Consider the following 14,520-nt stretch of genomic DNA (forward strand, 5'->3'; position numbering starts at 1 on the left):
AGAAGACATGAGTGGGGGCCCCTGAATCTGCTCGCGCCTGCCATCACTGCTTGGAGAAGCAGTGCCTGCACTGTGGAGGAGGCGGCCACCTCATCGCGTCTTGCCCTGGTCGTCGTACCCCAGCAGCTGCTTTCAGAACCAAGGGCCTGCAGCACTCGGGAACCCCCATGAAAGGTTCCCAACAACCCTACCCCGCCACAGCCAGAGCCGCCCTTGACCTGGCTGCTCAAGCTGGGGACTTGGCTGAGGCACACATGGGGCAGTGACTCCGAAGCGCCAGACACCCAGGACTACAGTGCACTGGCGGAAAATGGCGATGACCTGGCTTAAGGAGCGCCAGCAGCCAGGTCGTCCCAGCAGGCGACAAGGAGCAGGTGAGTGCTTTCTTCACCGAGCTCATTGCCATATTGGTCACTCTTTCCCTCCTGGGGTCTCAGACCCATACCCGTGCCGAGGCCCTCATTGATTTGGGTTGCTTGAGGTGCCTGATCCACCCTGGCGGCGTTAGGACTTGGACTCATTAAACTGAAATCGCTGCTCCGGTTTGAACAGATGGATGGCATTGTGCTGGGGGAGGCTTTCCACCCACAAGTTGGAGCCGGTGGTCGTATCATTTGCGAGCAATGGCAGTTTGTGGTGGCCAAGTTGGGCAGCTATCCCCTAGTGTTAGGGCTCACCATGACCCGAACATCAGGTGGTCGGAACATGTCATTTGCTTCCCCACCCCTCCCGGCAGGGCCCCGCCAGGTTCTGCAGCTCCTCCCCCGGCCCATTCCCGTGACGGTGAGTGGCTTTTGGTGGGTTCCCTGACGATGCAATCGCCGCGCGCCTCCACCCTCCCAGGGCCCTACTGTGACCTCGCGATGGCCTTTGACGAGGGGGAGTGCGACCGCCTGCCACCCAATTGCAGCGCCAACTGCTCGATCAAACTGGCCCCGGGGGCCCAACTTCCCAAGGGGAAACTGTACCAGATGAGGCCCCGCGAACTGGAGACGCTGCGGGAGTTCATCAACAAGAACTTGGCAAGGGGCTTCATTAGAGCTTCCAAATCTCACATGGGGCCCCCCATCCTTTCCCACAAAAAGGACAGCTCCCTTTGCCAGGACCACAGAGGCCTGAATGCAATGTCCCTGAACAACAAATACCCCCCACCCTTGATCAAGGACTTGTTGGGGAACCTCTCCAGGGGCAAGGTGTTCACCAAACTGGATTTGCGGGAGGCTTATTTTGGGTCTGCATTGCTGAGGGACAAGAACACCTCACGGCTTTCAATACCCCCCAGGCCAGTTCGAGTACCTCATGATGCCATTTGGCCTCAGTGGGGGCCCCTGGGGTGTTTATGAACGTCATTAGCGAGGTCCTCCACAACCTCCTGTTTAAGGCGGTAGTCATTTATTTGGACAATGTGCTGATCTATTCTGAGACCGTTCAGGCACACATCAAGCTGGTGGGAATGCCCGCCAAAAGAACTGCAAATGAGATAACAGTGAAGACAGCCAGGCACTGACCTTGGACAGCACCTGGTACCGTATAGCATCACACAGAAGACAGAGAAAAGTCAGTTAGAAACGCAATTAACCCATTCCACCACCCTCAACAGCCAGAAAGCAGCAAAAGCAAACCCCATAATAAACAGGCCTCCCGACACAGTGTTGGTGCATGCAGACCCCGGCAAACCGTTTATTCTACATGTCAACACGTCAGATGTTGCTTTGGGGGCTGCTTTACTTCAACGGGGGAGGACGGGAAGCTGCATGCTTGTCCCGTAAGTTTTCTGGCCTGGAAATGAATTGGACGGTGGGGGACAAGGAAACCTGCGCCATTTGCAGGGCATTGGTTACCTGGAGGCATTGATTGGAGGGGGCCCAGCACCCCTTCGAGGTGTGGACTGACCATAAGAACCTGGCCTACCTCAAAATGCCCAGCAAGCTCACCGCCAAACAACTCTGGTGGGCTGACTTCTTTGCTAAGTTTAATTTCACCCTTAACTTCTTCCCGGAAAGGAGCAACTGTCTGGCGGACGCCCTATCCCGGCTCCTGGACTCCACACTGGCTGAACCGTGACCTGTTGGCAAGGTCTTCTCCCCCGCCTACCTCGTCCTCCAAGTGGTTATTCGTAGCTGGGCGCAGCAGCCGGGTGCTGCCTCTGAGCCCTGCCCACTCCGCTGCTTCTAGAGCCAGAACTTCGTGGCCTCGTGTCTTCCGTACCCAAGGGGGAGCGGGAGACCTCTCAGAGTGGGGGGGGGGCCTCTGGTGGAGTGGGGACAAGGTCTACGTTCCGGCCAGCCTGCGCGCCAAGGTGCTGGCGGGTTGTCACAACGCCAAGTCGGCAGGTCAGTGTGACTTCGTCAAGACTTTACATTTGGTCAGGCGGCAGTTCTGGTGGCCCTCCCTCCGCAAGGATGTGGCAAGTTATGTAGCTGGCTGCCCTTTGTGTGCCTCAGCCAAGCACATCCTAGGTCGCCAGCCCGGTCTGTTGCAACCTCTGCCTAGCGGCAATGCCCCTTAGCAGACCATCTCGATGGACTTTATTACGGACTTGTCCACGAATAAGGGAAAAACAGTTGTTTGGGCGGTAGTGGATTTGTTCTCCAAGCAGGCCCACCTTGTCCCCTGTGGAGGGTCCCCACTGCCCAGAAATTGGCCCGGCTCTTCCTCACGCACATGTGTAGACTCCACGGGGCACCCTGGAAAGTCATCTCGGATCGGTTCGAGCCCATCTGGAGACGAGTTTATTTTTTACATTTTAAATTTTATTTAGGCTCCTTAAAATGCTGCAGCCAGTCCATTCCGTTTTGTGTCACAGGGGGTGGGGGAGAATGTGTTTGTGTCCACCTTGCATTCGCTGAAAGCTCACTGGCAGTTTATGTGCACATAAGGCAAAACTGGGGGGGGGGATGGAAAAAAAACCTGATGCCTGCGGCCAGGGGAAGAAGCAGCGTTTTGCTTTTGTCTCCTGGGGGAGGAGGAGGGAGGGGGTCATGGATTTCAGTCAGCTGAGGAATCTACTGGGTGCGATCCCGTGGTCAAAAATGCTAAAAGAGAAAGGAGTGCATGATGGCTGGGAGTTTCTTAAAAGTGAGATCTTGAGGGCACCATTTCAAACCATTCCAATAAGGAGGAAAAATGGGAGGTGTCTAGGGAAACCAGGATGGTTGTCTAAAGAACTTTCAACTGAGCTAAGATTTAAAAATGTTGCAAGAAATGGAAAAGGGGGGAAATCACCAAAGAGGAATTCAAATAAACAAGCAGGATGTGTAGAGAGAAAGTCAGAAAAGATAAGCTCACAATGAGCTGAGGCTTGCCAGAGAGGTTAAAAACAACAAAAAAGGCTTTTTGGGTTATGTCCCAAAAAGGAAGAAAAAGGAAGAAAAATGCATGGAGGGGATGGCAAAATACTAACAGGGGATGGAGAAAAGACATAACTACTCAACACCTTCTTTGCCTCAGTCTTTTCCAAAAAGGAAACACTGCACATCCAGGAGAAAAAGAAACAGAAGATACAGTAGGAGAAATACAGCATAAAATAAATAAAGAGGTAGTACAGGAATACCTAGCTACTTTAAACGAATTCAACTCTCCAGGGCCTGATGAACTGCATCCCAGGGTATTAAAAGAACTGGCAAAAGTAATCTCAGAACCACTTGCTATAATCTTTAAGAATTCCTGGAGAACAGGAGAAGTCCCAGTGGACTAGACAAGGGCTAATGTTATCCCCATCTTCAAAAAGGGGAAAAAGGAGGACCCTAATAATTACTGTCCAGTCAGCCTGACATCGATACCAGGGAAGATTCTGGAGCAGATCACTGGACAGATGGTCTGCCAGCACTTAGAAGGGAATACTGTCATCACAAAAAGTCAGCATGGTTTTCTGAAAAACAAGTCATGCCAGACCAATCTTATCTCTTTTTTGGATAAAGTGACGAGCTTGGTAGAGCAAGGGAATGCTGTGGACATAGCATGCCTGGATTTTAGTAAAGCTTTTGACAAGATGCCCATAATAGTCTCACAAGTAAGCTAGTGAAATGTGGACTAGACAATGCTACTATTAGATGGATTTCTAATTGGTTGTCTGATCGAACTAAAAGGGTACTAATTAATGGCTCATCTTCATCTTGGAAAGAAGTGATTAGTGGGGTGCCACAGGGTTCTGTCCTGGGCCCAATGCTATTCAATATTTTTATCAACGACTTGGATAATGGAATAGAGGGCATGCTAATCAAATTTGCAGATGATACCAAATGAGGAGGGGTAGCTAATACCCCAGAGGACAGAGTCAGAATTCAAAATTATCTAGACAGATTAGTCAGCTGGGCCAAAACAAACAAAATGAGATAAATGTAAGATACTACACTTAGGCAGAAAAAATGAAATGCACAGATATAGGATGGGTGACACCTGGCTTATCAAAACTACATGTGAAAGAGATCTGGCAGTCTTAGTAGATAATAAACTAAACATGAGTCAGCAGTGTGATGCGGCAGCCAAGAAAGCCAATGCGATTCTGGGCTGTATCAATAGGAGTATAGTGTCAAGATCGAGGGATGTAATTGTACCTCTCTATTCTGCATTGGTTAGACTGCACCTGGAATATTGTGTAGAGTTCCGGGCACCGCAGTTTGGGAGGGATATTGACTGGCTGGAGCAGGTCCAGAGGAGGGTCTGGAGTCCAGGGGAAAAGTATCGTTTGAAAATGTATGAAGAAGGAAATTACTATAAACTTTAAAATTCAAATGATACAATTTTTTTTAAAAAAAGGGTCTGGAGTGCATGCCCTACGAAGAGAGACTTAGGGAGCTGGGGATGTTTAGTCTGGAGAAGCATAGGTTAAGGGGTGACATGATAACCATGTTTAAATATTTGAAGGGATGTCCTGTCGAAGAGGGAGCAAGCTTGTTTTCTGATGCCTCAGAGAGTAGGACATGGAGTAATGGATTCAAGGTGAAGGAAAAGAGATTCCACCTAAACATCAGGAAGAACTTCCTGACCGTCAGGGCTGTTCGACAGTGGAATTCACTGCCTTGGAGAGTGGTGGAGTCTCCTTCTTTGGAGGTTTTTAAGGAGAGACTGGATCAGCATATGTTGGGAGTGCTTTGATTGTGTGTTGCAGGGAGTTGGCCTTGATGGCCCTTGTGGTCTCTTCCAACTCTATAATTCTATGACAGATAAATAATGCTCCATTCAGAAAAGCATCATCACATCTGGGCATCAAGTTACCTGAAGGCACTTAGTACAAATGAATAACTGCCAGCTGCTTAACCATGAGGGTAAAAAGGGCCAGAGCTGATCTATCTCTTTCCAAAATTTGCCTCCAACCCCGTTAAGATCTATCTCTCACCAGCAGGAAATAGATCTTCGATCCCATTTACTTGAAGTTTTCTGGTACCTGAATCACACAATTCCAAATGCTGCTGTAAGGTCAAAAGACCTCCAGAAATTCATGAGGCCAATCAGGGTAATTGTGTATAATGGCAGGAGAAAAGATGGGTGCCAGATGTTGAAAAGGGTGGTGACACCCCAAGGACACACAGAAGGAATTTCTTCTCCGCACCCTGCTGTGGCTGACCAGTGATTCTGCATGGGGAGCAGCAGTTCTGGGCTGGCATCCTGCTGTGCTGAGCCCAGGACACTTCGTCCCTTACCAGAACACAATGATAAGTGGCATGGATGCCCAACTGGACCGAGGCCTATTCTGGTGCCACCACTGGCCACTCAAGCACCACCCACAAGCTTATTAACTTATGACACAAAGACAGAGTTAGATTTCTCTGCCCTGTGGCCAAACATCCCAAGGTAATGCCCTGTGGCCAAACATCCCAAGGAGGGGAGTCCTTCCATCCTTCCTCTTTCCAGAACCAATTGAGCAACTGATGCTTCAGAGACAAGACTAACAAAGACTATGGGATGCTGTTTGCTGCACCACAAACCAAACCAAGCCAAAATGGCAAAAAGGAGATAACTCAAAAGGCAAATTTGCATCAACAGGACAATGATAACACTATTGGCATGGTCACACATTTACATTTTCAAAGTTCATCCAGTCAAAGTCAAAAGAATGATTTGCTCTTGCAAGCTCTGCAGAGGTATCTTTAGCACCGCCTCTCACTCACATGATGGTCATAAACAAACTGCCAAGGCAGAAATGCTGCCACCATTGTAGGCTTGCCACACAGTCTGTGCTATCGCACACCAGTTCACATTGGCACACTAGCTCCACAGATGTTACCCTTCTTGCAATGAGCAACTCTGCCTTCTGCAGGAACGTGGGCTCCTCATTAACTCTCCAGCAAGCTGGTGTGTGCTGAGAACCATCCCTTCCCATTCTAGCTCTATTTCCAGGCTGTCTAGGCAGCACAGCACCCACTGGCCAGCACCCCCACCCTTCAACCACGCCTCTCCTTCGCCAGCTGGGATGGAGTATTCCACACCGCCTAGCTTTCAAGTGGGCTTTCTGACAAACCAAAATGCCATTAGATTTCAAGGGGTCACATATCTAAAGCAGAAGTGCCCAGAACTTGCCAGAAGTAACAGCTGCAATGTAGCAAAATGTAAAGTGATGCACATAGGGGCAAAAAATCCAAACTTCACATATACGCTACAGGAGTCAGTGCTATCAGTCACAGACCAGGAAAGGGATTTACGCGTCTTAGTTGATAGTTTCATGGGAATGTCAACTCAATGCATGGCAGCTGTGAAAAAGGCAAACTCTATGCTGGGGATCATTAGAAAAGGAATTGATAATAAACCTGCAAAGATTGTCATGCCCTTATATAAAGCAGTGGTGCGACCGCACTTGGAGTACTGTGTCCAGTTCTGGTCGCCGCATCTCAAAAAGGATATTGAGGAGATAGAAAAAGTGCAGAGAAGGGCAACAAGGATGACTGAGGGACTGGAGCACCTTCCCTATGAGGAGAGGCTGCAGCGTTTGGGACTCTTTAATTTGGAGAGGCGGCGGCTGAGGGGGAATATGATTGAAGTCTATAAAATTATGCATGGGGTAGAAAATGTTGACAGAGAGAAATTTTTCTCTTTCTCACAATACTAGAACCAGGGGGCATACATTGAAAATGCTGGGGGGAAGAATTAGAACTGATAAAAGGAAACACTTCTTCACGCAACGTGTGATTGGTGTTTGGAATATGCTGCCACAGGAGGTGGTGATGGCCACTAACCTGGATAGCTTTAAAAGGGGCTTGGACAGATTTATGGAGGAGAAGTCGATTTATGGCTACCAATCTTGATCCTCTTTGATCTGAGATTGCAAATGCCTTAACAGACCCGGTGATCGGGAGCAACAGCCGCAGAAGGCCATTGCGTTCACATCCTACATGTGAACTCCCCAAGGCACCTGGTGGGCCACTGCGAGTAGCAGAGAGCTGGACTAGATGGATTTGGTCTGATCCAGCTGGCTTGTTCTTATGTTCTTAAGTTCTCGCACAAAGTATGTTTCTGTCGCCCAGGGGAAAATGAACATCCAGGTTGTTCGCTTGGTAGAGCTCAGGAACAGAAGGCCCAGGTCAGAAGGCAAGATGAGCAGATATCCCCCTTTCCATTTCTTGTCTGTTCTGTAAGTTTGCTGTTCTGGAACACTGTCTAATGTTCCTCATTGACCCCACTTCAGCTAGAATTTTTGAAATTAATTTTTAACTGCATATTCACTTGCCAGCTTTCAGCTCCTTCCATTCATTTTCTTCCTTCCTTTTCCACCACTTGAACAGTGTGATGCATGAATGGGTATTGATATAACACTGCAGAGAAGCCATCTTGAAATCACCAAATGTGGAAATTATTGCATCATGATTCTTCCTAGTGCTGCCATACACAAGAGTTTATTCACACTGATGAAGCATGACATAAAATGAACAGGAACATATCCATGACAACTGTTCTTAGCAATTTGTCATGGGGGTGGGGCAAAGCTGAAGACAGTCAGCAAATACCACGGACGTTGGGAGCACTAACTCAAGCACTGCCCCAAACCTGGAGAGAAGGCTGGAGGAAGCGCCCTGCACTACCACGACAGAATGCTGGGGAGGGGGAGTACACACAGACCGAAGATGCAAAGTGTAGAGGCAGAAGAGCAACAAAAGACACCACAGAAGTCATGAAGGAAAAAAGAGGTCTCAAACCCCATATTTATGTGCTAATGCAACAAGTCAGCTTTGATTAAAATGAACTAATTAAGTGTTTGGAATTTGCAGCGGGAGCCAAGCAACCCTGATGTTCTGATAACGTTCCCTAACTTTTCTTACTTCTCTTTTGGTTTCACATGCATAAGATTGCAGCCTGTAGCCTAAGATAAGCTCTGCAAGAAGTTGAACCCCAGAATTTAATGATTAGAATTTAAAAGCATCCTTCTGTAATGCCAAGGATTTCAGTTCCAACCTGCAGTTGAAAATGATGGGGCCTGAAAGACCAAGGCAAAGGAATGGGTGCCAAGAGAGAACAATATAAGAGTTATAGATCAGCAGGCCCTTTGCATGGCGCAGAAGTTTAGGGCTACCATGGGGGTCAAGCTATGGGCACCACCCAGCCAAATTGAAGTCCATGGGAGAGCTGCACTTCTGCTTGAGAGGACACTTCTAAGGTCTTATGCTGCTTGGGGAATTTTTAGGTGTCACGCACACCTCCCACACTGTCTTGTGGATCGTGAATCCCTAATGCCACTGCATTGGCAAGAAACAATACCTGCCCCAATTAGCTCCTTTCCTCAACAGACCAGCCAAGTCAGCAACTCACCTGAAGCACTGGAAAACCTCCTGCCAGCATCCCTATTTTTAACACAGGTACCTGACAAGACTCTGGTTTCAGTTAATTTCTTTATTATGAAACAGGATCAGGAAATGGAACATTTAAGACTTCTACTGCCAGAACTAAGCATAGCCAATAGTGTAAACACCATTAAGCCCATCACCTTCAGTGTCCTTTCGCCCCACCTGCCTGGCCAGTTCCCCGGGAGGATGGCACTCCTCCAGTCCCAAGGTCTGCTGGAAGGAGAAACCACCTCCCCCCCCCCCCCCCCCCCGGTCCAAACAATCTACATTCCACAGGATGACCGAGCGAGCTGAGACAGCAGGTAGCTCACGAGCTGAGAACGAGTCTGAGAAAAAGTAAAGCAGTTTAACTGAAGCAGAAGCGGGAGCGGGTCTGAGCAGAACCAGAGTCCCCATTCCGGCCCGGGAAGATCCAACAGAGGCTGATCATGACACATACACACAAGGGCAACCTAACTGCATTTATTCCGGCATGAGGCTTTTGTGCATCAAATACACCTAAGATATGCTCTGACTCACAAAGCCTAGTGCTGGAATATAGATGATTAGTTTTGAAGGTGTCTCTGGATTTCTGTTTTATTTACTACAATAAACTAACATGGCCACACGTCTAAAATCTAGGCACAGTCAAAAGCCCTGCTAAACAATATCGTTAGCACTGCTCTGTACCTTGACAGCCCCAGGTGCTCTCCATGGGAGCCTCTTCTCCAACTGGAGATGCCAAAAGGTGCGTCCCATATTAGAAAGCAAATTGGGTGGGGGATGGGGAGGTAGGTCCATGCTTCAAAAGGAGGTTGCAACAAGTATTTCCCATTCTTACAACCCACCATATGTGTTTACTATATATTAGCTTCTTCCATTAGCAGAGGGGAAACTTATCACTAAAGAGTTGGCCTGATGCCACATCAGTATAACTAACAGGGCAGTCTTCCATAACCATCACTGCCCCCCCCACCCCCCCGCACACAGTGCAGAGTAAGCTGCTACCAGGCATGGGTATCAGAAACAAGGGCACAGCCACCTTCCTGGGTAAACTTTAGACGTAGCTTCTTGGCCATGTGACGACATTTTGCAGCTTTAGAATGACTACTGGTTACTTACCCATGAAGGGGCCTTCTGCTCTGAGCGCAATGAGGACATCCTGTGGTTGTTTCCCACCAACCAGTTGGGGAGGCAGGAAACAATTCTTTTTCCTTTCTGTTTGGCATGGGACCACCCCCTCCTCTTCAGTTCAGGAGTCAGTTCAGTTCAACAATTCAGGAGTCGGTTCAGTTCAGCAATTAACTAATCTATGTACGACACTATCAAAGACAGCACAAGGCACACAATGGGGCAAACCGATTGACTTATATAGGAAGCAGGATTGTATACGTTCAACTGAGCAGTTCCAAGCACCAATTCATATAGGTGCACCACAGACCAACCTTGGCATTAAAGGCCTTAAGGGCAGAAGGCTGAACACACTCAGACAAAGCCAACTTTTAAAAAAGGAACTTTATTGATTTATGTCGCCCTAACTACAGGGTGCTGGAACTGAGGATTTTTGTCCTCAGTTCCAGTATTTATTCTATTTACAAAAACAGGCAGCAACCAATCAGCTTTTCCCCTTCCCCCCAGCTCCTGGCCTCCCATTGGTTCTGAAGCTCCGGTGGGATGCAGCTTCTCAGTTTGTTTTCCCGCTCTTTTTGGAAAAAGGCGGGAGCCGGTGCATGCTGGGAGTTGCAGTCCTGACAGAAGGAACATATTTGTGGCCCTTGTTATTAAAAAGGCAGAATATCGCTGCAACACTGCTCTTGCTTGCCTAGATCACTATGTCCCAATGAGTTGCCCAACCCATTCCATGATGGAAATGTAGCCCTAAATATTTGAATTGCTTAACTTGCTCCAAGGAATTGCCATTTAAGGACCAGCGGATTTTCATATTCTCAAGGATATGAGAATCTTGGATTTTGCAAAGTTCACAGCAAGACTATTGCAGGTGCAATAATCATTGCAGCAGGTAAGGAGACAATTGAGGCCTACGCTGGAGAAAGAGAAAAGGACTGTGTTGTCAGCTTAGAGCAAGATGTGCATCACCTAGTCTTGGGCAATGAGTTTATTTCCGTAAATGAGGGTGCAAGATCATTTTTTAAAAAAGATTGAAAAACACAGGGGCCAAATCCCTGCTTAACACCTCTGTTGACGGGTATTTTTGGAGCAAGTATACCAGAGCGGGAGCATGTAATTTGGCAAAGTGTAGTCCTGTAGAGCGATTTAGTTAGGGCTGAGTCTACTATCAATGCCCAGTCTGACAAGCTTTCCCCACAACAGAGACAGAATTGAAGGCCCCCTTAAGAAAGGCTGCCTACAGTTTTATCATTGTTTTTCTAATTTACATATTAGTTGGTTAAAAACCATGAATTGGTCCAAGGTGGATTTGTTCTTTCTCAAGTCTACTTGTTCCAGGACTAAGATCTTATTCTGGGTAATCCACACATTGAGTTTTAACAAACAAATACCTGGCATATAGTTTTTCTATAACTATAGAAAGGAGGCAAATAAGTCTTACAATTCTATGGTATCAGATGATCACCCTTAAATGGGTACAGCTGTGGCACAAGTCTAGACATGAGGCACTAACCTGTGGACAATTGTGAGCAAGGCTGCTAGTGGAGGAGCTCCACATGGGGTTTTGCATTTCAAAACGCTGGGGAGCAGGGATTGTTTTGGCCTAAGTGAAAACCATGCTTTCTCCTTCCTGTGAGATGGGGGGTGGGTACCAGAACTGGTACCGAGGGGTGGTGTTATGTGATCTGAAGGGGCATGGAGTGCGGGTATAACAGAAGATATTCTGGTGCTTAATTTTAGTTCTGACAATAGAAGTCCAAATGCCTTTTCCTGATGCTGTTTTCAATTAAATAAATCATCTATATAAGAAGTCTTGTTGTTGAACAGTTCAGGGGCACGACAGTTTGCCAGAATGAGGATTACATGGTCTGGGTACTAACCATGGCCAGTGACCCCAACGCAGATGGGGGCACCAGTCTGCAACCTACTGATGAGGGGTACAAGGAGCCCTGAAACTTGGAGGGAGAAAAACCTTCCAAGCCAGGATGAGGGACCTGGACAGTTTCCCTTGGCTCAGGACCTTGGCCATACTGATGGGTCGCTGAGACTGAGTACAGATGTTAGGTTTCGGAACCTAAAGCCAATAAACGGACTCTAAAGTATTGATCAGTAGCGTTCATTGAATAGGCAAAAAATATGTCTCAAGAATTGCAAAACAAATTATCCCAGTTGTCAAGATTCATGGTAGTTAAAAAAAGGAAAATATTTGGGAGCGCAGTTGACTGATAAAAATTGTTTATTGTTTCAAAATAACTATGTAAAAGTATGGAATGATGTAAAGAAAGATTTGTTGAGATAGAATGAATTTATCTTTGCTGGTAAGAATAGCTGATAAAAATGAATGTGCTTCCAATGTGTTATTCCAGCTGATTCCAACAACTAATACCATAACATGTTTTACACAATGGCAAAAAGATATCAGCAATTTTGTTTGGTAAGGCAAGATACCAAGAATAAAATATAAAAATTTGCAAGATGCAAAAGAGAGAGGAGGTTTAACACGGCCAAATCTAAAATTGTATTTTGAAGCTACTGCATTACTGTATTACTGTGGAGGGAGCGAATAATAGTTTCGGACTTTTTCTTTCTCTCTATATATTGTCTTTATGTATAAAATAAATAAAACTTTCACAGAAATGGACTGTAATAAAGGGCAGGTAGTGCTAACATGGGAGCCACCCAGTACTGGAGGCAACTACAGGACTCCTTAAGGTTCTGTGATTTTCATAGATTCATGGGGTTCACTGAGGTTGCCCTCACCCCTAATGGACCTTTCAAAAACTAAAGGGAAGGGTGAACAGGCCAAGGCACCCGGGGTCAAGTGGGTTTGGACAGAGAACTACCAGCAGGCTTTTGACACCTTAAACAAATTATTTACCACTGAGTCTATTATTTGCCATGCTGATCCCATAAAACCTTGTACCTTTGTGGTACAAGTTGACACAAGTGATGTCGCCATGAACAAGTTTTACTGCAGAAAGGGGATGATGTATAGCTTCACCCATGTGCATACTGCAATTTCACTGAAACTGGGAGAAAGACGCTGGTGCCATAAAAGTGGCCCTACAAGTCTGGAGGGGGCAGCTTGCCCATTTGAGGTCTGAATTGATCACAAAACCCTTGAAACATTGCGAAATCCCCCGTCGGCTGAGTGCTAAGCAATGCTGGTATGCTGATTTTTTCCCCTAAGTTTAACATAACCTTGAAATACTTACCAGGCAGCTGTAACTTTATAGCTGATGCATTGTCCCACCTTCCTCAGCATGAAAGCAAAACAGAGAAGGAGGTGGCCTTTGTGTTTTCCTAAAAACAACTTGGATTGGGAGTCACTACTCCCAGTCAAGCCAAAGGGGGTGTAACAATCCTACCTCCCAAGGTCAATCCCCTCTCCTCGTGAAACTGGATGAGACTTTAAGACATTTGTTTAAGGAAGGGGCAGAGGAGATTGTGATAGCCTCTCCTTACTCAGAGGGATAACCTATGGTGGTTGGATGAGAAGGCCCGGGCCGATTTCTTTCAGTCTGCCCCGATGCCAAGCCAGGAGGGTGTTTTGGTCTTGTCAAAATGTTGCATTTGTTGAGAAGGCAATTCTGGTGAAAGTCTATCCAAAAAGATGTAAACACTTATGTAAAAGGATACCCCATTAATGCTATAGCCAAAAGAGCTCTGGGGAAGCCCTTGGCATTATTGAAGCCATGAAGAGACACCCTTCAGACCCTGAGAGGTGATCTCCCTGGGTTTTATCATTGACCTGCTAATGAGCCAGAAAAAGTCTGGTGATATGGGTGACAGTGGATCTAAGCCAGTGGTGCCAGAGGTGGCACTCTCTGTGGGCACGTGCAAACAGAGTTTGTCGCACATACATCTAGGCTGGCCTGGGCCGCTGGGCTCGATTATTAGCATTAAACCTAAGACCTAGTTTTGGGGAAGCTAAGCGCTGCTAAACCCCACTGATTTTCATGCAAAGAACTAAAGCACGATCCTTTACCTGGGAGTAAGCTCAGTTGCTGGCAATGGGGCTTGCTTCTGAGTAAACCCTCCTAGAGTCGTGATTCACCAGTTGGAAGAGTTGCACGGTTGCTTCAAAGCAAAGCCACCAGCTACCACCAAGCTTACTCCCGTGTAACGCAGGTTAAATTGCCGTGTTGGCACTTAGCGATAAACAAGTGGGTTTTGGGTTGCAATTTGGGCACTCGGTCTCAAAAAGGTTTGCTATCACTGATCTAAGCAGTCTCACTCTATTGCCTTGAAGGGGCGCCTACTGCCAAGCAACTGGCGAAACCGTTCCTGGCCCATGTTTATTGGCTTCATTCCACCGCTGCTAAAATTATCTCTGATTGAGGGCCCCAGTTTGTCAGAAAGTTGTCGAGAACATGCCTGGGACTGCTGGGGATACAACAGGGTCTAAGTTCTGCATCACATCCCTAAATAATGCACCTTTTTGCGCCTCTTACTGCTCCCACAGGAAGGATAAAGAGCAAGCATAGTCAGGGCACCTATCAAGGTCACGCAGAAGCATTCTTTGTAATAAATAAGCCTAAACCCAGAGAAGAGCACTCATGCAGATACGGCCTTCCCCGTTTTCCAAAATGCCAGCGACAAGAGGCAGCCTCTGTAGCCATTTTGTTCTCGTGGCTCC

General features: G+C 47.1%; 2 protein-coding genes across 9 annotated transcripts in view; one reads left to right on the plus strand and one right to left on the minus strand.

Annotated features, from left to right (window-relative positions):
• The window catches only part of SPTBN4 (spectrin beta, non-erythrocytic 4), a 573,187-nt gene that overhangs the window by 477,982 nt on the left and 80,685 nt on the right, over positions 1–14,520 (plus strand). The gene's annotated exons all lie outside the window — the stretch shown is intronic.
• The window catches only part of LOC125430717 (leucine-rich repeat and fibronectin type III domain-containing protein 1-like protein), a 34,878-nt gene that overhangs the window by 19,119 nt on the left and 1,239 nt on the right, over positions 1–14,520 (minus strand). The window lies entirely within an intron of this gene.

The sequence above is a fragment of the Sphaerodactylus townsendi genome, linkage group LG04 (genome assembly GCF_021028975.2).
Source record: "Sphaerodactylus townsendi isolate TG3544 linkage group LG04, MPM_Stown_v2.3, whole genome shotgun sequence".
NCBI lineage: Eukaryota > Metazoa > Chordata > Lepidosauria > Squamata > Sphaerodactylidae > Sphaerodactylus > Sphaerodactylus townsendi.